Source organism: Oncorhynchus kisutch, linkage group LG2, assembly GCF_002021735.2.
Source record: "Oncorhynchus kisutch isolate 150728-3 linkage group LG2, Okis_V2, whole genome shotgun sequence".
In the NCBI taxonomy this organism is placed as follows: domain Eukaryota; kingdom Metazoa; phylum Chordata; class Actinopteri; order Salmoniformes; family Salmonidae; genus Oncorhynchus; species Oncorhynchus kisutch.
The window spans coordinates 16,395,798-16,423,594 of NC_034175.2; the positions used below are offsets into that span (position 1 = coordinate 16,395,798).

General features: G+C 41.6%; 1 pseudogene; it reads right to left on the reverse strand.

Moving 5' to 3' along the window:
* Positions 1 to 2,419: 2,419 nt before the first annotated feature.
* Positions 2,420 to 27,288, reverse strand: LOC109901908 (purine nucleoside phosphorylase-like; annotated as a pseudogene).
* Positions 27,289 to 27,797: the final 509 nt, after the last annotated feature.

The following is a 27,797-nucleotide window of genomic DNA, read 5'->3' on the forward strand; positions in this document are numbered from 1 at the left end:
AACAGTTCTGTATGGAGAAAACACAGACACAGAAAACAATCACCCACAACTAAAATGGGGAAAACAGGCTATCTAAGTATGATTCTCAATCAGAGACAACGAACGACACCTGCCTCTGATTGAGAACCATACCAGGCCAAACACATAAATACTACATAGAAAAAAGAACATAGACTACCCACCCCAACTCACGCCCTGACCAAACTAACACAAAGACATAAATAAAGACACTAAGATCAGAACGTGACAGACTCCTTGTGTAGTCCCCTTTTAACGTTGAACTGGAAAATTTCACAACTAATTTGAAATGAGGTTGAACCGAGTGCACAACAAAATAATAACAAGCTTGTGATTAGTCAATTAGTCAATGTAATGTATTCTCGGTGAATTTGTTGTTTTTTCCCCCCACACCAAACCTGATCACCTCACACAGGTTAAAATATCAAAACAAACTCTGAACCAATGACATTAACTTGGGGACAGGTCGGTAACATTACACATGCATGGTAATTTAGCTAGTTAGCTTGCACTTGCTAGCTAATTCGTCCTATTTAGCTAGCTTGCTGTTGCTAGCTAATTTGTCCTGGGATATAAACATTTAGTTGTTATTTTACCTAAAATGCACTAGCTCCTCTACTCCGCCAATTAATCCACACATAAAATGGCTAACCGAATCGCTTCTAGTCATCTCTCCTCCCAGGCTTTTTCATCTTTGAACTTATATGGTGATTGGCATCTAAACTTTCATAGTATTACCACGACTACTGGCAAAATATTTCGTCTTTCAATCACCCACGTGGGTATAACCAATGAGGAGATGGCACGTGGGTACCTGCTTCTATAAACCAATGAGGAGATGGGAGAGGCAGGACTTTCAGCGTGATCTGCGCCAGAAATAGAAAGGAGTTCTATTTTAGCCCTTAGCATGTTAGCGCACGCGAGAAGTGTGGGTGCAATAATTGAATAACATGGATTTCTACATTTATTTTGCGACGCTCGCACACGCGACGTGTCCGGTCTGGTCAGCATGTTAGGACATGTCCCATTCTATATACTGATATTACCAGGTTTTGACCACTAGATAGTACTGTTCCTGCTGTTAGGAACAGCACCATCCTACTCGTAGGAAGTGCACCCCCCTAAACAACAAAATACCCTGAAAGGGGTTTATGGACAAGGAATGATTGCCACATTAGCCTGTTAATAAATTCACTTTCCCTTTGGATTTTAAGGTAATAGTTCTGGTGTAATTACAATAATTTGCTAATTATTCATGTTGCCGATTTTAATGGGGTCTTTTGTAATACTGGAGAACATTTGTATTCCTTGGTAATGACTGGAAGGCAAGGAGGAACCTGGCACTATTCATTCTCATGAGAGGATGACAATCGAAAGGGAAGATTTAGATTGAAAGCCTTGTCCCCCCGGCCTTGTTTTGGCCTGCCAGGTTATCATGAATGATTTCTGTGGGGAGTTTTTAACAGAGTTTCTAAATGAACAGGGTGTGAAAAGCCACTGATGTATCTTAATGATGTCTTAAGGATGACAGGAGATTCATATTATGATTAGTTTACTAATAGTGTATTAGCTACTTCATACACTCAGCTAAGCAGGTCCCAGGACTAAATAGTCAACCATACTGCTTCAATATTGTACACTATTGCTCTGCATACAAATTTAAATACTCAGAAATAAGGTGGAGATATGTATTTTAGTTTCCTCTCACAACAAAGATTAGATCAATCAGATGTGTTAGTTCAGCCGTATACACAAAGCCACCTGGCCATATAATCTTGTTATTTGTGATCAAAAAGGTCTAAACTGATCCTAGATCACAATCCTACACTTTGTGGATATGGGCCCTGGACTGACTGTAACAACAGAGGCCCTGCACGACCAGAATCAGCCACCCTGGTCTTGTCTATTGTACACAATGAGCGATGATTGTCTCTTCAAGCTGAGCACTGTCTCAGGGGAGGGCTACTTTTCTTCTACTGTCTCCTCTATTACTAGCCAATGTACAAGGTCAGAACTCCTGAATATCCAATGTGATTATATCCACATTTACTTTGAGCCTGACCCTGAGTAGGTTTAACCTTGGTTTACCCCATTTTTACACACACAAGTGCACTATATTTTAGTTAGTTAGCAGACAATCTTATTCAGAACAATTTACAGGAGCAATTAGGATGAATTGCCTTGCTCAAGGGCACGTCGGCAGATTTTTCACCTTGTCGGCTCGGGTACTCGAACCAGCTGCCTTTCAGTTACTGGCCCAACGCTCTTATCCCCTAGTCTACCTGCCGCCCCACTATTCACACGCATGCACTGACGAACACACACAGACACAAATAAACACACTAAAAGTCTGTCTATGATCTATATCTACTGTATGTTTATTTATATACGTATGCATCTATATATTTACAATGGGAAAACCTTGTTATGAACAGGGTTCTCCGAACTCGCTACAGTGCAGAAGGTTCCACTGCGCCATATTGGCAGAGGAGCCCTGTGAAAGATGGCAGTGTTTTGTTATAGATGAATGCACTTCGATTTACTGTAAGGCAAGGCAAGGCAGTGAACAGAGCGTTTGCTTTGGCAAGATACCAAGTTTTCCTTTACATTTTTTCTGTTGCTGTGTAAATTCTTACAACAAACATATTATTTCTACATGAGCTCTCACTGTTTTTGCAGTCATACTAACTCGCAACACAGTAGTTGTCAACCATAAGTCATTTTTCATCAACTCTATGAAACAGACTCGTGTTATGTGGTAAACACAATGAAGCACAGAAATAATAGTTTGATTCTCGTGCTAAACAGAGAGGGGATAACAAAGAAGAAAGCACTGTATAATTATATTAATCTAGGATGTGGTTTTTCTGTCACTAGCTCTGAATAGCAGGAGGAATTTGAAGAGAAAATAACCATCACCTGTATATTTGTTCAGTTGCATGTCTTTTTGCCTAGTATTTGTCAGGAAATGATATTTTCTGATTGGAGGCTTTTCACACTTATTTTGGGGAGAAAAACATTTTGTGGAATTAATGTATAATCTCTCTCTCTGAATATCCTTAGGTAAGGAAAGGGAAAGGGGGATACCTAGGTTGGGATAAATGCGGAAGATATTCATGTGTTCAGTTGTACAACTGGTAGTGGCACCTCTTCAGCTGATGTTAAAAAGGAGCATTACATATTCTCATGTCAGTGCCCTATCATCAAATGAGCATTTACATTTAACAGACTGGTTTTTGTGTAAAAAACTATTGACTAAACACTTTCATCATGGGTGGTTGATTTTTGTTAAGATTCACAGTGAATGTTATGTACGTGTGTATGTGTGCACATGTCAGTGTACATTTCTGTGTGTGAGAGAGAGTGTGCTTCAACATTAGAGTATGTCTCTCTATCTCCATCATTCTCCGTTGATGCCCTCGTCCAGCTGGTGGGAGCGTGTGTTAAGTGTGTTAAGCATCATCTGCAGATGTTCCGCCCTCATCTTGCTGATCTCCAGGACCTCCTAATGGTTCACCTTCTCCTCACGGCTGTAGTCCAGGGAGACCTTCACAAGGATAATAAGAATACATTAAGATTCTCCTGTAGCATACTTAATAACTAGTCAACAGATGACAGAATAGATACGCTGAGCTGTTCACAGCGTGTGCAGATAAGGTACATAAAACAATATACAGCAATAAGATGAGTGAGAGACCAAAGACCCTCAGGCCACAGTGCTTGGCCACTGCTACCTCTAGGACCGTACTCATGCCTAAGGGGGTAGAGGAAAGGGGATGGGGAGAGCAGACAGGGACATGAGGGTGAGGGGAGGGGCAGAGAGAAAAAAATTGGCAAAATATCCAACAGGGTTGTGGGCGGCACTGGGTCATGGTTGTGTGTATGTGTGTGTGTGGAGAAGTGGTTATACTATTCTGCATCATTAATAACCCCCTCTGTGTACTGCCCCCTGAGCTTTGGTCCCATTCCCTGAGCTTTGGTCCCATTCCCACTGTTAGTATTTAATGGGAACACGGGCCAGATCTCACACATCATTAAAACAAGGATAAAAACATGGATACAATTTACACAGGTACATACCGTACGAATACAACGACAAAACATGTTTTACAGGCATAACCAGAAAGCATATGAATTCAAATGTCTTATTAAACCAACAGATTCAATAACTCAAACAGAGCCTCCACTAAGCTGAAACTCAAGCAAGGTAAAGAAAAAACACCATATAGAAAATGATGGATTGGCAGACCTGAACTGGACTAAGAACACACTCACAGGAGTAATAACTCAATAGGTCACCAAAACAAGGAACCAAAATCGCTTTTCTTTGTCATCGCTTGGCTACAACAACAACAACAAGCTCTTAAGGTAACAAGTCATCAAAATACATGTTCTTAGGGGGAGTGGATAATGAAAGAGGTCATGCGTTAGTTCTGCCCACTGTCCATTGTTACGGATATTTGTTTGTGTTGTATTTTGATCTGGGATCAAATCATCAGACCAATTAGCGTCACAGCATGTAGCTGCCTGTTGGTCTATCTGTTGACCTAATCGCTAAGTTAATTAGCATGCGGCGGCTCTGTTAGCAGAGCTAGCGCCATCATTTATTAACGAGCTCAGCAGGTTTTTTTTTACGAGGGAGGTCCAATTAGAGCAGTGTTAATGAACTAGAAAGGGGAAAAGGAGAGTGAGCAAGCCTCGTCTGTGTTTATATCGTTGTTAAACCATGTTGTGGGCTGGTGGTCACTTGGCTCTGATAAAATATCCCCTTCCTGAAAAGATGCTTGATCTTGATCCAGCATTTTGAACCGCAAGTTATATTAAATATCTAGCTATTGTCTCTTTAAACTTTAATTGAACATTTCCTAACATTAATTGTAATTTTTCGCTCATGTCATAGCCAGTTCTGGTGATGAAAATCTGTTTGTGATTGTACCTCGTAGGCCTGTGTTGTCTCCACTCACCCACAGAGTCGCACCCCAAAACCTGCAACATGCGTGTCTCAGCGATGGTCTCGAAGTTGGGCCCGCTCACCATGCAGTACACCCCTTCCCGCACAAAGTTGGTATAGTCCAGCTCATGACTGATATCCAGAGCTAGCTTCCTCAGGTCCTTACTGTAGGCATCTGACATGCAGGGGAACCGGATCCCAAACCTGGAGCAGAGCACAGCCCAAACAATACTGGCTTATCGATGGGACAAATGGAGTGAATGCTATTGCAATGCATCTCTCCTAATCTACCAATAATCTGCTACTATTAATAATATGAATAATACTGTAATATAATACAGTAATATGATAATATACAGAGAATACAGGCAACTGCCAACATAAAGACAACATAAAGTGTCTTAATAGGGTTTTGGGCCACCACGAGCAGGAACAGCTTCAATGCACCTTGGCATAGATTCTACAAGTGTCTGAAACTTTATTGGAGGGATGCGACACCATTCTTCCATGAGAAATTCCATCATTTGGTGTTTTGTTGATGGTGGTGGAAAACGCTGTCTCAGGCACTGCTACAGAATTCCCCTCAAGTGTTTTATTGGGTTGAGATCTGGTGACTGAGAACGTCATGACACGCGGTTTACATCATTTTCATGCTAATCAAACTATCCAGTGACCAACCACTCGTGTCCTGTGGATGGGGGCCATGTCATCCTATTGGGACAGAGCCACGGTATCCAAAATAATAGTCTGAAAGCATTTTTCTACATGACCCTAAGCATGATTGGATGTTAATTGCTTAATTAACTCAGAAACCACACCTGTGTGGAAGCACTTGCTTTCAATATACTTTGTATTCCTCATTTACTCAAGAGTTTCCATTATTTTGGCAGTTACCTGTAGCTCTCTGAGCACAATGCTTGGAAATCACTTTACTAGTCAACATACAGTATATTTGCCATGAATCTACAACCTCCGAGCTGTAAAGGAAACATATGTATTAAAGGTTCCATGTAATACATGCGGGCAGCAGGTAGCCTAGTGGTTGCAGCGCTGGGCCAGTAACTGAAAGGTTGCTAGATTGAATCTCAGAGTTGACACGGTATAAATCTGTTGTTCTGTCCATGAACAAGGCAGTTAACCCACTATTCCTTGGCAGTCATTGTAAATAAGAATTTGTTCTTAACTGACTTGCCTAGTTAAAATAAATGTGAGCAAGTAGATTACTTGAAGGCGATGTATTGCTTCCTCTTCCTGGGATTATTTCAGTTCTCTCACTGACTGCAACCCTCTCTCTTTCCCATCTCTCCTCCCACCTTTGTGCTTCAGACTGTACTACATTTTTCACTCTCCCCCGCCCATTCCACCCACCCCTCTCCCTGTCCCTCTTCCCTGCCTCTCTCCATCTCTCTGCCTGTATCGTTCATCATTGTAGCAGCACAGTGGGTGCTGTGCCCTCCCACAACCCTCTCCCTCTCCCTCTCTCCTTACCTCCCAGCTCTACCCCTATCTTTCTGTCTCGCTGTCTCTGGTTGTACCGTTCATCATTGGGGCCGCACAGAGGGTGCTGGCCGGCGAAGCCTGGCACGTTAATGTGGTCCTTAATGAGCATGATGTCGCCCACTTTGAAGTCCTGACACAGGCCTCCTGAGGCGTTAGTCACAATGAGGGTCTCCACGCCCAACAGCTTAAAGATCCCCCCCGGGAATGTGACCTGGTGAAGAAGAGGAGGGGGATGGAGAATGAGAGGAGAGAAATATAGGTGGGGAGAGAGTCAGAGAGAGAACTCAAGATAAAGATATGAGTATACAGGAGGGGAGGAGAAAGGAACGGACAAGTCAACAGGAAGGGAGTTAGAGAGAAAGAGAGGGAGAGAAATAGAGAAGAGAGGAAATGACGTGAGAGGTGAAGAGAATGCTACCAACACTTTATTGTACCATTAAGGGGAAGAGGAGAAATGAGACATAAAACGTTTGTATTAATCTCGGACAACTCTTGGACCATTGTTCATCTCCAGCACCAGTAATAAACAAGATGTGCATACAATCTGCCACAAGCATGCAGCCACGACTTGTAACTCTGTCTCACACACACTTCTCTTTGGGGGGTTTATGAATTCAGGATCCCATGCCCAATAAGGTACAGATTTGGATCTTCATTTGATCACTCTGTTGCAGGAGAACTTTCCTGAAATGCAGGAAATTTAAAACTTGTTGTGTATTTCAGTGCGGCAATAAACACATGTTCATTTAAGTTTATTCACCAGAGTGCTGTCCTATTTTTGCTCTTTGCATTCAGAAAAGTTTTCTGCCCCTCCCAAAAGATAGAATTTGTAGATAATTGGCCCTCTTTCTAGGACTCACCCACAAACAGGACCAAGCCTGACCTGCTGAGGAGTGACGGACTCCATCCTAGCTGGAGGGGTGCTCTCATCTTATCTACCAACATAGACAGGGCTCTAACTCCTCTAGCTCCACAATGAAATAGGGTGCAGGCCAGGCAGCAGGCTGTTAGCCAGCCTGCCAGCATAGTGGAGTCTGCCACTAGCACAGTCAGTGTAGTCAGCTCAGCTATCACCATTGAGACCGTGTCTGTGCCTCGACCTAGGTTGGGCAAAACTAAACATGGCGGTGTTCGCCTTAGCAATCTCACTAGGATAAAGACCACCTCCATTCCTGTCATTATTGAAAGAGACCATGATACCTCACATCTTAAAATAGGGCTACTTAATGCTAGATCCCTTACTTCAAAGGCAATTATAGTCAATGAACTAATCACTGATCATATTCTTGATGTGATTGGCCTGACTGAAACATGGCTTAAGCCTGATGAATTTACTGTGTTAAATGAGGCCTCACCTCCTGGCTACACTAGTGACCATATCCCCCGTGCATCCTGCAAAGGTGGAGGTGTTGCTAACATTTACGATAGCAAATTTCAATTTACAAAAAAATTAATAAGTTTTTGTCTTTTGAGCTTCTAGTCATGAAATCTATGCAGCCTACTCAATCACTTTTTATAGCTACTGTTTACAGGCCTCCTGGGCCATATACAGCGTTCCTCACTGAGTTCCCTGAATTCCTATCGGACCTTGTAGTCATAGCAGATAATATTCTAATCTTTGGTGACTTTAATATTCACATGGAAAAGTCCACAGACCCACTCCAAAAGGCTTTCGGAGCCATCATCGACTCAGTGGGTTTTGTCCAACATGTCTCTGGACCCACTAACTGTCACAGTCATACGCTGGACCTAGTTTTGTCCCATGGAATAAATGTTGTGAATCTTAATGTTTTTCCTCATAATCCTGGACTATCGGACCACCATTTTATTACGTTTGCAATTGCAACAAATAATCTGCTCAGAACCCAACCAAGGAACATCAAAAGTCGTGCTATAAATTCACAGACAACACAAAGATTCCTTGATGTCCTTCCAGATTACCCAAGGACGCCAGAGGACAAAAATCAGTTAACCACCTAACTGAGGAACTCAATTTAACCTTGCGCAATACCCTAGATGCAGTTGCACCCCTAAAAACATTTGTCATAAGAAACTAGCTCCCTGGTACACAGAAAATACCCGAGCTCTGAAGCAAGCTTCCAGAAAATTGGAACGGAAATGGCGCCACACCAAACTGGAAGTCTTCCGACTAGCTTGGAAAGACAGTACCGTGCAGTACCGAAGAGCCCTTACTGCTGCTCGATCATCCTATTTTTCTAACTTAATTGAGGAAAATAAGAACAATCCGAAATTCCTTTTTGATACTGTCGCAAAGCTAACTAAAAAGCAGCATTCCCCAAGAGAGGATGACTTTCACTTTAGCAGTGATAAATTCATGAACTTCTTTGAGGAAAAGATTATGATTATTAGAAAGCAAATTACGGACTCCTCTTTAAATCTGCGTATTCCTTCAAAGCTCAGTTGTCCTGAGTCTGCACAACTCTGCCAGGACCTAGGATCAAGAGAGACGCTCAAGTGTTTTAGTACTATATCTCTTGACACAATGATGAAAATAATCATGGACTCTAAACCTTCAAGCTGCATACTGGACTAATAGCACAATCAAATGACCTGGATTGTTGAACATAATAAACGGCTCTCTATCCACCGGATGTGTACCAAACTCACTAAAAGTGGCAGTAATAAAGCCTCTCTTGAAAAAGCCAAACCTTGACCCAGAAAATATAAAAAACTATCGGCCTATATCGAATCTTCCATTCCTCTCAAAAATTTTAGAAAAGGCTGTTGCGCAGCAACTCACTGCCTTCCTGAAGACAAACAATGTATACGAAATGCTTCAGTCTGGTTTTAGACCCCGGTTTTAGACCCCGTCATAGCACATAGCCCTTGTGAAGGTGGTAAATTACATTTTAATGGCATCGGACCGAGGCTCTGCATCTGTCCTCGTGCTCCTAGACCTTAGTGCTGCTTTTGATACCATCGATCACCACATTCTTTTGGAGAGATTGGAAACCCAAATTGGTCTACACGGACAAGTTCTGGCCTGGTTTAGATCTTATCTGTCTGTACATTTCAATGAAACATGGTGAAGCCCCAAAATTGCCCTTGCTAGAAGCATGTGTTTCAGACATAAGGAAGTGGATGGCTGCAAACTTTCTACTTTTAAACTCGGACAAAACAGAGATGCTTGTTCTAGGTCCCAAGAAACAAAGAGATCTTCTGTTGAATCTGACAATTAATCTTAATGGTTGTACAGTCGTCTCAAATAAAACTGAAGGACCTCGGCGTTACTCTGGACCCTGATCTCTCTTTTGAAGAACATATCAAGACCATTTCAAGGACAGCTTTTTTCCATCTACGTAACATTGCAAAAATCAGAAACTTTCTGTCCAAAAAGGATGCAGAAAAATTCATCCATGCTTTTGTCACTTCTAGGTTAGACTACTGCAATGCTCTACTTTCCGGATACCGGAATAAAGCACTAAATAAACTTCAGTTGGTGCTAAATACGGCTGCTAGAATCCTGACTAGAACCAAAAAATGTGATCATATTACTCCAGTGTTAGCCTCTCTACACTGGCTTCCTGTCAAAGCAAGGGCTGATTTCAAGGTTTTACTGCTAACCTACAAAGCATTACATGGGCTTGCTCCTACCTATCTCTCTGATTTGGTCCTGCCGTACATACCTACACGTACGCTACGGTCACAAGACGCAGGCCTCCTAATTGTCCCTAGAATTTCTAAGCAAACAGCTGGAGGCAGGGCTTTCTCCTATAGAGCTAAATTTTTATGGAACGGTCTGCCTACCCATGTCAGAGACGCAAACTCGGTCTCAACCTTTAAGTCTTTACTGAAGACTCATCTCTTCAGTGGGTCATATGATTGAGTGTAGTCTGGCCCAGGAGTGGGAAGGTGAATGGAAAGGCTCTGGAGCAACGAACAGCCCTTGCTGTCTCTGCCTGGCCGGTTTCCCTCTTTCCACTGGGATTCTCTGCCTATAACCCTATTACAGGGGCTGAGTCACTGGCTTACTGGGGCTCTCTCATGCCGTCCCTGGAAGGGGTGCGTCACCTGAGTGGGTTGATTCAGTGATGTGGTCACCTGACCCCTCCTGTCTCAGCCTCCAGTATTTATGCTGCAGTAGTTTATGTGTCGGGGGGCTAGGGTCAGTTTGTTATATCTGGAGTACTTCTCCTGTCCTATTCGGTGTCCTGTGTGAATCTAAGTGCGTTCTCTAATTCTCTCCTTCTCTCTTTCTTTCTCTCTCTCTCGGAGGACCTGAGCCCTAGGACCATGCCCCAGGACTACCTGACATGATGACTCCTTGCTGTCCCCAGTCCACCTGGCCGTGCTGCTGCTCCAGTTTCAACTGTTCTGCCTTATTATTATTCGACCATGCTGGTCATTTATGAACATTTGAACATCTTGGCCATGTTCTGTTATAATCTCCACCCGGCACAGCCAGAAGAGGACTGGCCACCCCACATAGCCTGGTTCCTCTCTAGGTCTCTTCCTAGGTTTTGGCCTTTCTAGGGAGTTTTTCCTAGCCACCGTGCTTCTACACCTGCATTGCTTGCTGTTTGGGGTTTTAGGCTGGGTTTCTGTACAGCACTTTGAGATATCAGCTGATGTACGAAGGGCTATATACATATTTTTTTTTTTATTTGATTATAATCCACATAAGAATTCACTTAACAAAATTATAATTACCTTCAATTTACTAGGCAAGTCAGTTAAGAACAAATTTTTATTTTCAATGACGGCCTAGGAACAGTGGGTTAACTGCCTGTTCAGGGGCAGAAGGACAGATTGGTACCTTGTCAGCTCGGGGATTCGAACTTGCAACCTTTCGGTTACTAGTCCAACACTCTAACCACTAGGCTACCCTGCCGCCCCAAATTTCCTGTTGCTGCAGATCCAAAATCTGTAAGTCAGACCATTGAGACACACACGGCACCACTAGTGCAACATCCATAAACAGGGTTTGCGTGTGTGTGAGTGTACAGTGACTCATGAAGATGCACATTTTTGTCACTTTGCAAGCTAGGAGTGTATACATGTTTACCTGATTTAAACATTGCATCCCAATAACACTCAGTATGCTCCAATAACAGCCACTATACAATACAGAACTAGCGCCAAGGCTAACTCCAGCTGCATGCTAGCAGTTTGTATGAAAGGCATCACTCACAGAGGGAGAGGAGGTCAGGGAGGGCTAACAAAGCAAGCCAGCTAATTAACCTTGCCATGCATCTCCTACGGACACACTGAGATGAGAGAGATAACAGCTCACACCCTGATTGCAAATCAGGGGGAGGGAGGGAGGGAGAGAGCGCTTGTGTGAGTGTGAGTGCAATTCAACAAAACAAAACCATATTGCTTTTCTGCTATGTACCAGGCACTTGATGTCAAAACCCACGGATAAAAGTGTATCATAAAAGAATGTGTATGAAAAGGGAGATATAAAATTGGTAGAAAACGAGTAGCATCACCAGCCTTGTAGATATTGACTGAGTTCTCGCTGCAACATGTCTGCATTTGTTTTGTCTTTACGTAAAGTCTTGTGAGAGTGGTGCGATGTTGGTGTCGGAGGTGTCAGATACAATGACTCATGGATGTGTCCCTGGGCTGATGGAGTGTATGGACACCCTGGTGTCCCTGTCACACATACTGGACTGCTGTCCGGTAATGTTGGGAAAGAAAGGGAGAAGAACAGGGAAGACATGGAGAGGTGTGTGGAGATGAGAGTATAGTGTGTGAGATTGTGTGGTTGTGGTGGGGAGAAGAGAAATTAAGAGAGAGAGAGAAAAGAAGGGATAGAATGAGGGGGCAGATGGCAGGCTGAAACCACAGCTGTATCGGTTGCATGTGCCCGGGTAAATTTAGCAGAAATCGATTTGTCGCCTTGTCTGGTGTACTGAGCCATAGGAAAGCGGTCCAACATCCACTTTAATCACACCTGTTCTTCTCTAACACCTTACACGTTTTGCTGCATGCTCAGTCAGCCCTCAAGATAGGAAACCTATCTACCATGAGTAGGGTTGTAAAGCTACCGAAATGTTCTGTCATTTTGTTAATAATTAGCAGCAAATCTATAGCAATCTATTGTAAACTTTAGTAATTTATACATGAATAACAAACAAAAAATGTATTCATATAAACAATTCATGTATTATGTCTGTGCTGATATTGTTCATGAGTGTCTAGTAGATAGACCATATGGTTCAAGAGAAAATAGCTGAATGAAAAAAGCATCTAATCAACAATGGCATTATTTTCAATTAATTCTGCAACTCTTCCAACTATTGACTTTTTTCACAACTGCAGCCAGCTTGATGGCAAAACATTGACAATTCTTATAGCAACTTACAGTAGTGAGTAGATACATTTTAATACTTTTTCGTACTGGTCCCCCATGGGAATCGAATCCACAACCCATGCTCTTCCAATTGAGCCACTAAATTCATGGTTTATAGGATAGTGTTTTACAGATTTGTCATTCAATTTTTTTTTTTTACGATTGTAAAATTATACGTGATAAGGCCACACAGGGGCCAGATATTGTTACAGACACCTGTGATAATCTTAAGTACCCAAAATGCCACTAGATTTCTTGTGACAGATTACATAAAATCATTAAAAGATACCAAAATTCTGGTAGTTTAATGGTAAACTTCTAAAGTTTCCAATAATATCCCGTCCCTTTGCAACCCTAACTGTGACAGTGCTCACCTATGAGCTGCATCTCAAGAGTGTAAAGTTATTTCCTCTCCTTTGGGTCCTCACCTACATCTACTCTGATCTGAACAGAATTGACAGGTGAAAACAATATTGTGGATGTCAGAATAGAGAAACAGCCCATAGGTGATAAGACATTGATCTAGAGGGCATCATTTGGTCTGTTGTTCTTTCTGTCTCCCTATAAACTGTCACCGAAGCCTCTTGCGGTGTAAGATACTTCTGTATGTCCAATGGTGAGGCTGTAACCTTGCGGTGTGAGATACTTCTGTATGCCCAATGGTGAGGCTGTAACCTTGCGGTGTGAGATACTTCTGTATGTCCAATGGTGAGGCTGTAACCTTGCGGTGTGAGATACTTCTGTATGTCCAATGGTGAGGCTGTAACCTTGCAGTGTAAGATACTTCTGTATGTCCAATGGTGAGGCTGTAACCTTGCAGTGTAAGATACTTCTGTATGTCCAATGGTGAGGCTGTAACCTAAGCCCTCCTCTGTAGTCACATTCAATTGCATTTATGTTCTCTTAACCAAAACAGTGGAAGGAAAGGACTCATGTCACTCTGGAGTGACATAAATATGCAGTGTTACAACTGATTCACTGGTTGATTGGGGCTGTATGTCGTGACCAAGCAAAAACCTACATATAGGAAGTTGCTACATTGAAATACTTTTACATACAAATAAGACAAGCGTCATAACACAGGTGAACGGCTGTTGGTACATACCTCTCATCCACTCAACATTTGGTCCAACATCCTTACAAGCTGTTTGAGAAAATGGCTTCATTCTTAAATTACATTCATCTGTACTAGTTTCTGAAAAAGAATACATTTCATTGACATTTTTTTCAACTCACACCGAATGACCCAACAATGACCTCATTGCTGCCAGGGATATTTTTAAGAAAAAAGGCCCAGATCAACGGCGACCCTGTCCTAAACTTTGTTAAAATATAAAGCCTTCTGCAGAGTCAGCAGTTCCCAGGCTGGTTTCAGCTATCGTCTTCCTGCCTACCACTTTCCTGATTGTGACAGAAAGTTAATGGGCCAAGGCCGGAGATGCCAGCCACTCTCTGTTATACAAATAGGAGGAGTGCTCCTTCAGTTAACATGACCTTGTTGAGCCACAATGGAGAGTTTTTAGCATAGCACTCCAAAAGAAAGGACCCATTTCGTTTCACTCTTTTCCTTCTTTATGATGGCTAATATAAGCAAAGCGCACACACTGGTGATTAATATTTCAAAACATCCGGTGTCACCGTAGTGGAAATGTGTAAGGGTTATAGATGGGCAGGGACTGGGTTGAATCCATGGAGGCTATGGATATTGATGGTTAAAATAATCTGATGTTTCCCTGATCTCAAAGGAAAGGGTAGAGCAGCAAGGTAAAAGAGTAGAAAGACTAGTAGTGTATAGCAAATGTCTTAATGTTGGATGTTTAAAATGTAGCTTATATAAACTAATATAGATAGATAACATATGGGGCCTTTCGTAGCTCAGTTTGTAGGTCAGTTGGTAGAGCGTGCATCTTGTAATATCAGGGTAGTGGGTTTGATTCCTGGGGCCACCCATATATGTCAAATGTATGCCTGCAAGTCACTTTGAATAAAATAATCTGCTAAATGGCATAGATTACCTGCTCATTGGTCAGATACTCTACTCGGACTTACCTTACAGAGTGAATAGCCCTCGTAGAGATGGAATCTTCCTTGCATGAAGACGCAGGACTTGCCTTTTAGAATACCAGACACCCCTCATGACCCAGGACTGCGAAAGACACAGAACACAAGTATATTCTGTCACGGGAGGTTAGTGATACAGCATGTCTCATGTAGGGTTAGAAAATACAAACTGTGAATTCATGTTTTATTGATGTTTAATTTCACAGAAGATGTCCGATTTGTGTTGTTCATACTCCACGCATGAGAGAGTCCTATAGAAGTCAAATACTACTGCTGTATTGAAATATACTCTGCATGGACCACTGTTGTAATGATGGGGCAGTGAGTTGGAAGCAGGTGAAACATTTGAATAAAACAACATAACATAAGACAGTACACCGATACACAAGAACAATACCAACTGTTGAGAGAAAATGGGAGAGTGACATATAAAGGGGAGGAGATGATGAATGTAATGGAGTCCAGGTGTGAATCATAATGATTCACAGGTGTGTGTAATGATGAGTGTCAGGTGTGCGTAATGATGAATCCCAGGACCGGTGGTTAGTATTCTGGCGACGTCGTACAGGAGCAGGAGCAGACGTGACAACTGTGTACTTACATACAATGGGACCTATCCTCCATCTGCTGTAGTAGATATTCAAAATGCATGGGTTATGGAATATGAATTTGAAAATAAATAATAGAACCGATCCCAAAGCCTATATTTTATCAATAAGGCCAGAGGAAGTGTGCTATATGACCAATATACCACGGCTAAGGGCTGTTCTAAAGCACGGCACAATGTGGCGTGCCTGGAAACAGCCATTTGCCATGGTGTATTGGCCATAACCCACCAATCCCTGAGGTGCCTTATTGCTATTATAAACTGGTTACCAATGTAATTAGAACAGTAAAAACAAATGTTTTTGCCATACCAGTGTGTGGTTTGAGCTCTGAATGTTGATTGGCTGACAGCCATGGTATATCAGACTGTATCCCTCGGGGATGACAAAACATTTACTTCTACTGCTCTAATTATGTTGGTAACCAGTTTATAATAGTAATAAGGCACGAGGGGGTATGGTATATGGCCAATATACCACAGCTAAGGGCTGTGTCCATTTACTCTGCAATGCGTTGTGCCTAAGAACAGTCCTTAGCCGTGGTATATTGGCCATATACCATACCCCCTCGTGCCTTATTGCTTAAAAATACCACGGCTTTCAGCCAATCAGCATTCATGGCTTGAACCACTCGGTTTATAATCTCACATAGATCACACATAGGCTATATAAAGTCATTCGGGAAAGTATTCAGACCCCTTGACCTTTTCCACACTTTGTTACATTACAGCCTTATTCTAAAATGTATTCAATTGTTCCCCCCCTCATTAATCAACACACAATACCCCATAATAACAAATCCAAAACATGTTTTGACATTTTTGCAAATTCATTACAAATAAAAACATTTAAATATCACATTTACGTCAGTAAATACGTCAGACTCTTCACTCAGTACTTTGTTGAAGCACCTTTGGCAGCGATTACAGCATCAGGGCTTCTTGGGTATGACGCTACAAGCTTGGTACTCCTATATTTGGGGAGTTTCTCCCATTTATCTCTGCAGATCCTGTCAAGCTCTGTCAGGTTGGATGGGGAGCGTCGCTGCACAGCTATTTTCAGATCTCTCCAGAGATGTTCTATCGGGTTCAAGTCCGGGTTCTGGCTGGGCCACACAAGGACATTCAGAGACTTGTCCTGAAGCCACTCCTGCATTGTCTTGGCTGTGTGCTTAGAATCGTTGTCTTGTTGGAAGGTGAAGTTTTACCCCAGTCTGAAGTCCTGAGTGCTCTTGAGCAGGTTTTCATCAAGGATCTCACTGTACTTTGCGCCGTTCATCTTTACCTCAATCCTGGCTAGTCACCCAAGTCCCTGCCGCTGAAAAACATCCCTGCAGCATGATGCTGCCACCACTGTGCTTCACCGTAGGGATGGTGTCAGGTTTCATCCAGACGTGACGCTTGGCATTCAGGACAAAAAATTGAAACTGGTTTCATCAGACCAGAGATTTCTTTAGGTGCCTCTTTAGGTGCCTCTTGGCAACTCCAAGTGGGCTGTCATGTGCCTTTTAGTGAGGAGTGGCTTCCGTCTGGCCGCTCTACCATAAAGGCCTGATTGATGGAGTGCTGCAGAGATAGTTGTCCTTCTGGAAGGTTCTCCCATCTCCACATAGGAACTCTGGAACTCTGTCAGAGTGACCATTGGGTTCTTGGTCACCTCCCTGACCAAGGACCTTCTCCCCCAATTCCTCAGTGTGGCCAGGCGGCCAGCTCTAGGAAGAGTCTTGATGGAGGCCACTGTGTTCTTGGGGGATCTTCAATGCTGCAGACATTTTTTGGTACCGTTCCCCAGATAGCTTCAACCTCATGGCTTGGTTTTTGCTCTGACATGCGCTGTCAACTGTGGGACCTTATATAGACCAGTGTGTGCCTTTCCAAATCATGTCCAATCAATTGAATTTACCACAGATGGACTCCAATCAAGTTGTAGAAACATCTCAAGGATGATCAATGGAAACAGGATGCACCTGAGCTCAATTTCGAATCTCATAGCAATCAGTATTTATGTAAATAAGGTATCTGTTTTTTATTCTGAATAAATTAGCAAAAATGGCTAAAAACCCGTTTTTGCTTTGTCATGATGGAGTATTGTGTATAGATTGATGAGGAAAACATTTAATTTAATCCATTTTAGAATAAGCCCTTAACGTAACAAAATGTGGATAAAGTCAAGGGTTCTGAATGTTACCAGAATGCACTGTAGTACTCAGTAGAGCATGCAGTGTAGGAACAGTATCTGTGCTATTGAAATAAAAGTTTAAGTCATCCGCTGACAAATGTCAACTGTCATTGTCTGTTTTAGTACCCTTCTTTATAGTGGGGATGATGGCTGAGACTACAGCAGATTTGTGTTCGGTGGTATGGAGATTATGTTAATTTGATCCTGAGTTAAATCAGAGGCAATTTGTGGAAAAGTGCTGCGTAGTGAGATAGGACCTGAATAATTACAACATTGTTTAGAGAAGTGACTTTCTTCTCCTCCGTCAGAGGTTGACGGATGGCCGAGGGAAGTTTAGGTGGAGGATGGTGTCAGTTATTACTCTGTCCATTGAAGTTACTTCAGAATCCATTCCATTGCTGCATTAACTTGGTTATGTCAGCCTTTATTTGGAAACTGCTATGTATTATGTTGTGTGGATTTGATTACATCTGACCCTATGTTTTTACAGGTTATTGGATAGGCACATTTTCTTTGATTTGTTTGCTGTTACAGGTTCACACAGCATAGCACCTGTACACAGGCAAACACCAATATTTGTATTGTCTAAAATCACACTCATTTAGAATGTTTACAAATCATTTTGCTCTCCATTTAATTTACCTAAAAACAAGAAGTCTAGTGCTGCACTGAACATCGATTAGTGTTTTCAATGGGCTTCTTCTCTCTGACAAGCTTAAATTAACCAGAAGACAATTGGAAAGACTGCAACACAAACCAAACCTGAAGTGAAGATAATTTAAAAAATGTCAGCTCTGTCTAATGATGATTGTCAAATAATGTTATTTCTAGGCTTCCCATTTGTTTATTTATGATGCTATTGTTGTCCAAAACACAACAAAAACTTTTCTGCAAAGCCAAAGACCCACCTTCCTCTCATAATAATAGAAAACTGAACATTTGAGCGCTTATGCAGACATTTTATATTCACCTCCACATGATGAATATTTAAATATGTCCATGAGATCCTAATAAGAATTCCACGTGGAAGATATTAGGGCCTATTTTTACTCCAGTTATAATATTTTATTCATGGGGCGTAGTTATTCATTCTTGGCTCATATTCCCGATAGCTGGTTATGATTTGTTAAGCCAAGCAACATTTTGACAAACACACACAGAAATCCCAAATGCATTTCAGCAAGTAAACAATAAACTACTTAGCTGCAATGGTGTGTCAACGGAATCATTGAGGGAACATGTAAATTCCTCTGCTGTGCAGGCATAATTAAGAGCACTACTCAGGTTCACCTGATGTTTGGGAGAATCCATGAACAAGCTAATTGGGGTGAAGTGATGTTTACAGAGAGGCGTTGCCTATTAAATTTGTCAAAGGGGGGCGGGGGGGTATAGATTTTAAAAACAGTGGATTTAAACCAAATTAAGACTCCATTGGAACATTCACTGTTTGCTGGGTTGAGACTACATTACACTATCATTAGTCTCATATCAATATTATCATGACACATTATATGTTCGTGACAGTGACGTCCTCTCACCTGTGCTTAAACTTTTTCGTTAAAAAAAGAGTGTAAAATCACCAGGAATTAAGCTAAAAATATGTTTAATTTAGGAAATCTGTTCCCAAGCATTCCCACAAATAAAAAAAGAGACGTGATCGTGTCTCCATGCAATCAAGGTGTCACGTTCTGACCATCGTTCGTATGTGTTTTCCTTGTTTTAGTGTTGGTCAGGACGTGAGCTGGGTGGGCATTCTATGTTGTGTGTCTGGTTTGTCTATTTCTATGTTTGGTCTGATATGGTTCTCAATCAGAGGCAGGTGTTAGTCATTGTCTCTGATTGGGAACCATATTTAGGTAGCCTGTTTTGTGTTGGGTTTTGTGGGTGATTGTTCCTGTCTCTGTGTTTGCACCAGATAGGACTGTTTAGGTTTTCACTTTTGTTGTTTTGTTTAGTCTGTTCATGTATAGTCGTCTTTATTAAAAACATGAATAACCACCACGCTGCATTTTGGTCCGCCTCTCTTCCACCAGAAGAAAACCGTTACACAAGGCATGAAATTATTGTTATTTTCAAATAAACATTTATTTTTGGGCTTAGTTGTGGTTAATTTGCAGTGTATAAATTATTATAATTATGTCCTGGCCCCCCAACCATCCACTCCGATAAAAATAGGAGCCACCCGGCTGAATCTGGTTGCCTACCCCTGATGTAGAGACACATTCTTAGTACCAAATTAACCCCTTGTCCCTTACACTCAATATTTAATGTGGATAGGAAAGGAAAGGATTAGGTATAAGCAATATCGTAATACTTCCACCTTACCTTCTGATAGGCTATGTGCATTTTTTTTGCCATATTGTCTAACACCTTCTATATCCTTTTCAGAACAAGTCCCTAGGTGGTAGTGACAAGCAGTCAATTCTGAATTGGGCAATTAACTGAATTAGGGAATGGAGTTAGGTATTACTGAACTTTATAATTGGTTAGATAGAAATAAAACACACTTGCAATAGATGAAGAAGATACTGAGTGTATCCTTCTAGGAACAATATTCTTTATCATCAAAAAGGATGCAAGGAAGATGAGAACATATGTACTTAGATCTTTGTTTACAGTGCCTTCAGAAAGTATTCACACCCCTTGACTTATTCCACATTTTGTTGTGTTACAGCCTAAATTCAAAATGGATTCAATAGATTTTTTTCTCACCCATCTGCACACAATACCCGATAATGACATAGGGAAAACACGTATTAAGAAATGTTTGCACATTTATTGAAAATTACATACAGAAATATCTCATTTACATAAATATTCACACCCCTGAGTAAAATACTTTATAGAAGCACTGTTGGCAGCAATTGGTTGATGATCATTGCTAAACAACCATTTTCAGGTCTTGCCATAGATTTTCAAGAAGATTAAACTTAAAACTATAACTCAGCCACTCAGGGACATTCACTGTCTTCTTGGTAAGCAGCTCCAGTGTAGATTTGACCTTGTGTTTTAGGTTATTGTCCTGGTGAAAGGTGAATTAATCTCCCAGTGCCTGGTGGAAAGCAGACTGAACCAGGTTTCCCTCTAGAATTTTGTCAGTGCTTAGCTCCATTCCATTTTTTAAATCAGGAAATCTCCCATCATTAACGATTAAAAGCATACCCATAACATGATGCAGTCATCACTATGCTTGAAAATATGGAGAGTGGTACTCAGTCATGTACTGTATTGGATTTGCCTCAAACATAACACTTTGTATTCAGGACAATAAGTGAATTGCTTTGCAATATTTTTTGCAGTATTACTTCAGTGCTTTATTGCAAACAGGATGCATGTTTTGGAATATTCTTATTATGTACAGGCTTCCTTATTTTCCCTCTGTCATTTAGGTTAGTATTGTGGAGTAACTACAATGTTGTTGATCCATCCTCAGTTTTCTCCTATCACAGCTATTAAACTTTGGAATTGTTTTAAAGTCACCACTGGCCTCATGGGGAAATCCCTGAACGGTTTCCTTCCTCTCCGGCAACTTAGGAAGTACGATTGTATCTTTGTAGTGACTGGGTGTATTGATACAGCATCCAAAGTGCCATTAATAACTTCACCATGCTCAAAGGGATACTCAATGTCTGCTTTCTTTTACACATCTACCAATAGGTGACTTTCTTTGCGAGAAATCGGAAAATCTTCCTGGTCTTTGTGGTTGAATCTGTGTTTGAAATTCTTGATTGAGGGACCCTACAGATAATTGTATGTGTCGGGTACAGAGAGGAGGTAGTCATTGAAAAATCATATTAAACACAATTATTGCACACAGAGTGAGTCCATGCAACTTATTTGTGACTTGCTAAGCAAATGTTTACTCCTGAACATATTTAGGCTTGCCATAACATAGCGGTTGAATACTTATTGACTCAAGACATTTCAGCTTTTCATTTTTAATGGATTTGTAAAAATGTCTAAAAACACTATTCCACATTGACATTTTGGGGTATTGTGTGTAGACCAGTGACACAAACACTCAATTTAATCAATTTTAAATTTCTGAAGGCACTGTATATCCAAAGTATATACATGTTTTATTGTGTAAGACAACTTGTAGGAAGTCTTGGTAAAGATTGTATAGTGTTAAAAAATATTATCTTTTGATATGGGACATAACATCTAAATAAGAGAAAGTACCTATTACATTTCACACAAACGTTATGGATGCTGAAGTTGATATAAAAATAGAAATTCAAATTCAACTTAGCCTCTTGTATTCACTGAGCGCACAGCATGTGACCTGACTTGTAAGTTGTTCTGATATAGGCCCCCTCTGAATGTATGTACAAAACTGTATTTATTGAAAAGCAAGAATGAATACTATAATACCCTGCTAACCTGCAGTCTATGACTCTCTGTGCCTGTTTATTCCTCTCAGATTCACATAAAGCCTTTGTAACTGCTAGTTTGTTTGTTTGAAACAAACATATTGAATGTATGTGTCACGACTTCCGCAGAAGTCCGTCCCTCTCCTTGTTCGGGCAGCGTTCGGCGGTCGACGTCACCGACCTTCTAGCCATCGCTGATCCATTTTCCATAGGTTTTGTCTTGTTTTCCATCACACCTGGTTCCAATCCAATCAATTACATGTTGTGTATTTAACCCTCTGTTTCCCCTCATGTCCTCGTCGGTTTGTTGTATGTATTGGTGCCAGTTATGTTCTGGTGTGCGACGGGTTTTGCACCCCCTTATTTTACTTTGTATATTTTGGTTTTCGGAGTTTTTGTATATTCATTAAACTGCTCCGTTTATACCAAGTTCACTCTCCGTTTATACCAAGTTCACTCTCCTGCGCCTGACTTCTCTGCCACCAGCACGCGCCCATCACAGTATGTAACAAATCGATTTTTCTTTCATCATTTATGGGAAACAAATCGAGATGTGTGTATTCACTGTCATCCCTGGATCAAAGTTGTGCTTATGCTAAACCAATCCATTTAACTGGAAATATTGTCTGATGTGTGAAATATGATGAAGAAAGTAACATTTACCATTTTGTACTTACTTTGGTATGTATGACCCATAAACAGGTATGGCAGGTGCAGTCTGGTGGGGAGTTTAGAGTTAATCAAAGCTGGCGACGATAGAGTTAAGAAACTTTTCATTGGTTGATTTTGAGGTGGGAGATAGTGTGGGGTATATTCTTTTGGGATTCCTGGAGAGAAAAAAACATGCCGAATCACATGGAGATGTCTCCCACATCCTCGTGGGATGCAAAGGTCCGATGTGACAAGGGTGCATGCAAATAATTACAGGGTTTCCTTTGAAGTCACGTTCATAGTGAAAGTCAATTTGTTTAAATCGGAAATTACCTTACTACAATATTCATTAACAAATATTAAGTACATATCTCTAACTTATTTGATATCAGTTTAAGCAATATAACTAATAGGTTATTTATTACAGCATAGGATTATGAATTGTTATTTGTGAAATGGGGCAAAACCATATTAATTCAGGTGGCCAAAGGTGGGTTGGTGGGGCCTCTCTGGTTAAATGTCTAGTGTCCGTCACCATATGCCACTATCATCCTAGTCAGCTGTTGTCTGTGACCCTTGACCTTTCATTCTGCTAACACTTCCATGTCTTCAGACACATCCGGCTCCCATCCACACATGGATGGACTTTTCAAGAGAGAGAGAGAGAGGTGTGCACATAGCACTCAACCATTTTTTGACTAGATAGTGTTGATGCCCTGAGTTCAAGGTAAAACCAGTCAATGAGTAACATTAGCTTACGTAATGTTATTTGATGCACTTGATACATGAGGGATACTAAGGAAGTGTACAAATCTACAGCATTCCAAGGTACAGACACATTTTCAAAACGTTAAGATGTTTCATTATTGCGTAGAAAGGTATGGGTTCAGCAAAAACGTGTGTAAAGTATTTAGTAAATCATTAGTTATAAAGAATGCTAAACAGCTAGTGGCAGGAGAAGGTATTGTAGGGGATTTATATCGATCAGGACGTATCATCTAGAGACATTGAATTAGACAGTTTGACTTGCTGGGATATGAAAGGAGTACACTGATATGGTTATTACTGTCATTAACATACCTTTAATTATTTCTCCCTGTAGGTTGAGGTCGACTTTTGTACTGTGCCAGATGTGGTCTATGGAGGGGAATACAGATAGCTGATTATCCTGATGAAAACCCAACAGATGCTGTGTGTGTGTGTGTGTATTTGCGTGTGTGTGCATGCCTTGTTGTGCGTTGTGTATGACTTTTGGATGAGCCGTGGGATAACCTAACTCTACTCTCAAGGACGATTGCGTTGGCACAATGTGTTCTCTACCTAGCTCACTCTAAGCTTCTCTCTAAGCTCTCTCAAATAGTTTTGGGGGAGGACATTTGTTTCATCTTCATGGAATTTCATACTATGCTTTATTTGAATTAAAGTTAGATGTGCAGAAATCTGACAATTATTTTTCCTCATCCCTAATCTCAAACGCAGAACAAAATCTTGTGTAATTGTGTCAGATGCCCTTTGATTGGTCTACATGGACAAGTTCTGGCCTAGTTTAGATCTTATCTGTCAGAAAGATATCAGTTTCTCTGTGGATGGTTTGTCCTCTGACAATTCAACTGTAAATTTCGGTGTTCCTCAAAGCTCCGTTTTAGGACCACTATTGTTTTCACTATATATTTGACCTCTTGGTGATGTCATTCGGAAACATAATGTTAACTTTCACTGCTATGCGGATGACACAGCTGTACATCTTGATGAAACATGGTGAAGCCCCAAAATTGCCCTCCTTGGAAGCCTGTTTCAGACATAAGGAAGTGGATGGCTGCGAAAGAGATGCTTGTTCTAGGTTCCAAAAAACAAAGATCTTCTGTTGAATCTGACAATTAATCTTGATGGTTGTACAGTCGTCTCAAATAAAACTGAAGGACCTTGGCGTTACTCTGGACCATGATCTCTCTTGACGAACATATCAAGACTGTTTCAAGGACAGAGTTTTGCCATCTAAGTAACATTGCAAAAATCAGAAGCTTTCTGTCCAAAAATTATGCAGAAAAATTAATCCATGCTTTTGTCACTTCTAGGTTAGACTACTGCAATGCTCTACTTTCCGGCTACCCGGATAAAGCACTAAATAAACTTCAGTTAGTGCTAAACACAGCTGATAGAATCTTGACAAGAACCAAAACATTTGATTATATTACCCCAGTGCTAGCACTCTCTACACTTCCTATTAAGGCAAGGGCTGATTTCAAGGTTTTACTGCTAACCTTTAAAGTATTACATGGGCTTGCTCCTACCCATCTTTCCGATTTGGCGTACCTACATGTACGCTATGGTCACAAGACGCAGGCCTCCTTACTGTCTCTAGAATATCTCAACAAACAGCTGGAAGCAGGGCTTTCTCCTGTAGAGCTCAATTTTTATGGAATGGTCTGCCTACCCATGTGAGACGCTGCCTACCCATGTGAGATGCAGACTCGGTCTCAACCTTTTAAGTCTTTATTGAAGACTCTCTTCAGTAGGTCCTATGATTGAGTGTAGTCTGGCCCAGGAGTGTGAAGGTGAACGGAAAGGCACTGGCGCAATGAACCGCCCTTGCTGTCTCTGCCTGGCCGGTTCCCCTCTCTCCGCTGGGATTCTCTGCCTCTAACCCTATTACAGTGGCTGAGTCACTGACTTACTGGTGCTCTTCCATGCCGTCCCTAGGAGGGGTGCGTCACTTGAGAGGGTTGAGTCACTGACATGATCTTCCTGTCCGGATTGGCGCCCCCCTTTGGGTTGTGCCGTGGCGGAGATCTTTGTGGGCTATACTCGGCCTTGTCTCAGGATGGTAAGTTGGTGGTTGAAGATATCCTTCTAGTGGTGTGGGGGCTGTGCTTTGGCAAAGTGGGTGGTGTTATATCCTGCCTGTTTGGCCTTGTCCGGGGGTATCGTCGGATGGGTCCACAGTGTCTCCCACCCCCTCCTGTCTCAGCCTCCAGTATTTATGCTGCAGTAGTTTGTGTCGGGGGGGCTAGGATCAGTCTGTTATATCTGGAGTATTTCTCCTGTCTTATCCGGTGTCCTGTGTGAATTTAAGTATATTCTCCCTCTCTCACTCCCTCAGCCCTAGGACCATGCCTCAGGACTACCTGGCCGTGCTGCCGCTCCAGTTTCAACTGTTCTGCCTGCGGCTATTGAACCCTGACCTGTTCACCGGATGTGTTACCTGTCACAGACCTGCTGTTTTCAACTCTGAATGAATGAGACAGCAAGAGCGGTAGAGATACTCTGAATGATTGGCTATGAAAAGCCTACTGACATTTACTCCTGAGGTGCTGACCTGTTGCACCCTCGACAACCACTGTGATTGTTATTATTATTATTTGACCCTGCTGGTCATCTATGAACATTTGAACAGCTTGGCCATGTTGTTATCTCCACCCGGCACAGCCAGAAGAGGACTGGCCACCCCTCACCATGCTTCTACACCTGCGTTGCTTGCTGTTTGGGGTTTTAGGCTGGGTTTCTGTACAGCACTTTGTGACATCAGCTGATGTAAGAAGGACTTAATAAATACATTTGGTTGATTGATTTCTTGAAATCCCCACCCCCAAATTAAGCACCACCCAAAACTGATACGTCCAAATAACTAGTGCCAGAAAACCAAAGCACCGGAACTACTGTTGCTCGTTATTCATCTCATCCTTCCTCTTGACAAATGTTATGTCACATAGTCTGTCCACGAGAGATTGCTTCTTCCCTAATTTGTTGAACTATGGAAAATTCTAGGCGAAAACCCTGGCATCTCGCCCAGTAAAATATTTAGTGCTCCTAATGATGATCAACCCAAGTTCTCAATTGAAGAGTGTTAGGCTCCGTTTACACATGCAGACCAATTCTAATCTTTTGCCCAATTATGGGATCATGGGATCTGATCTAAATGGTCAAAATACTAATTTGTGACAAAAATTTCAATTTGTCTGCCTGTGTAAGGCTGCATTTACATAGGCAGCTCAATTCTGATCCATTTATCACCAATTGGTCTTTTGACCTATCAGATCAGCTCTGAAAAATATTTGATGTGAAAAGATCTAATGTGATTGGTCAAAAGACCAAATAGTGGAGAAGAAAATATCAGAATTTGGCTGCCTGTGTAAACACAGCCTATATGCAGATCTAGGTGAAAGAGTACTGTATATCATGACAAGCAAAAACAAGAGGATTACATGATGGAAGACCACAGATTCACGTCTTAGGTCATTGTGGACCGATAGGCTACGTTTCTCATTCAATTTGTATTATAACCTATTTTCCACTACTGGTCAACTCAATTGTGCTGATTGCAGATTAGTTGATTAGATAAGAGTAGTATCCTCTTAATGGGCGATGATGACACAAGTTGGTACTGGTTACTGTGGTGGTAATACAGGGACATAATCTGTAATTTGCTCAGTCAGACTGGCAATGGGTTTAAACTAAAGCCTATGAAACCATCACATTGCACTTGGCAGGACAATGTCCAATCCTGGAGTCACCTCCGTGTGGGACAGGAGACCAGACAACAAATAGCTGTCCTGATCCTAGAGACACCTCCAAGGCTGGGTGGTTGGGGAGAGGTAGGGGCGTCTCAGGGAACTCCCACTTAATGGGCGTCATTTTACCAAAACACACATGGCATGCTTGGGGCTGAGATTGGCGTAGCCTTTAGCTGGAGCAAGGAGTCTGGGTAGCCAGGCAAAGTCGAATCCTGGATCTTAAATCAGACAATATTCTTGGCAAAGCCAAAGAACACAATGATGTTACGTGATACCACCAATGTTCATAACGCTAAACAAACCATATCTACATAGCAATAATTATTATTGCAAAATAACTTTGGAAAAACGTTCAAATATTGTCAAATATTGTAGTGCTTTAAACAGGGTAGATGGAATACCTTGATTATTGTGGTTTGGGTAGAGCAGGTAACCTAGTGGTTAGAGCATTAGGCCAGTCACCGAAAGGTCACTAGTTTGCATCCCTGAGCTGACAAGGTGAAAAATCTGTCTGTGGCCTTGAGTAAGGCACTTAACGCAAATTGCTTCAGGGTCGCCATTGATAATGAGCAACTCTGGCCTTGACCTTACTCTCAGGGGGAGTTGAGATAAGCAAAAAACACATTTCCA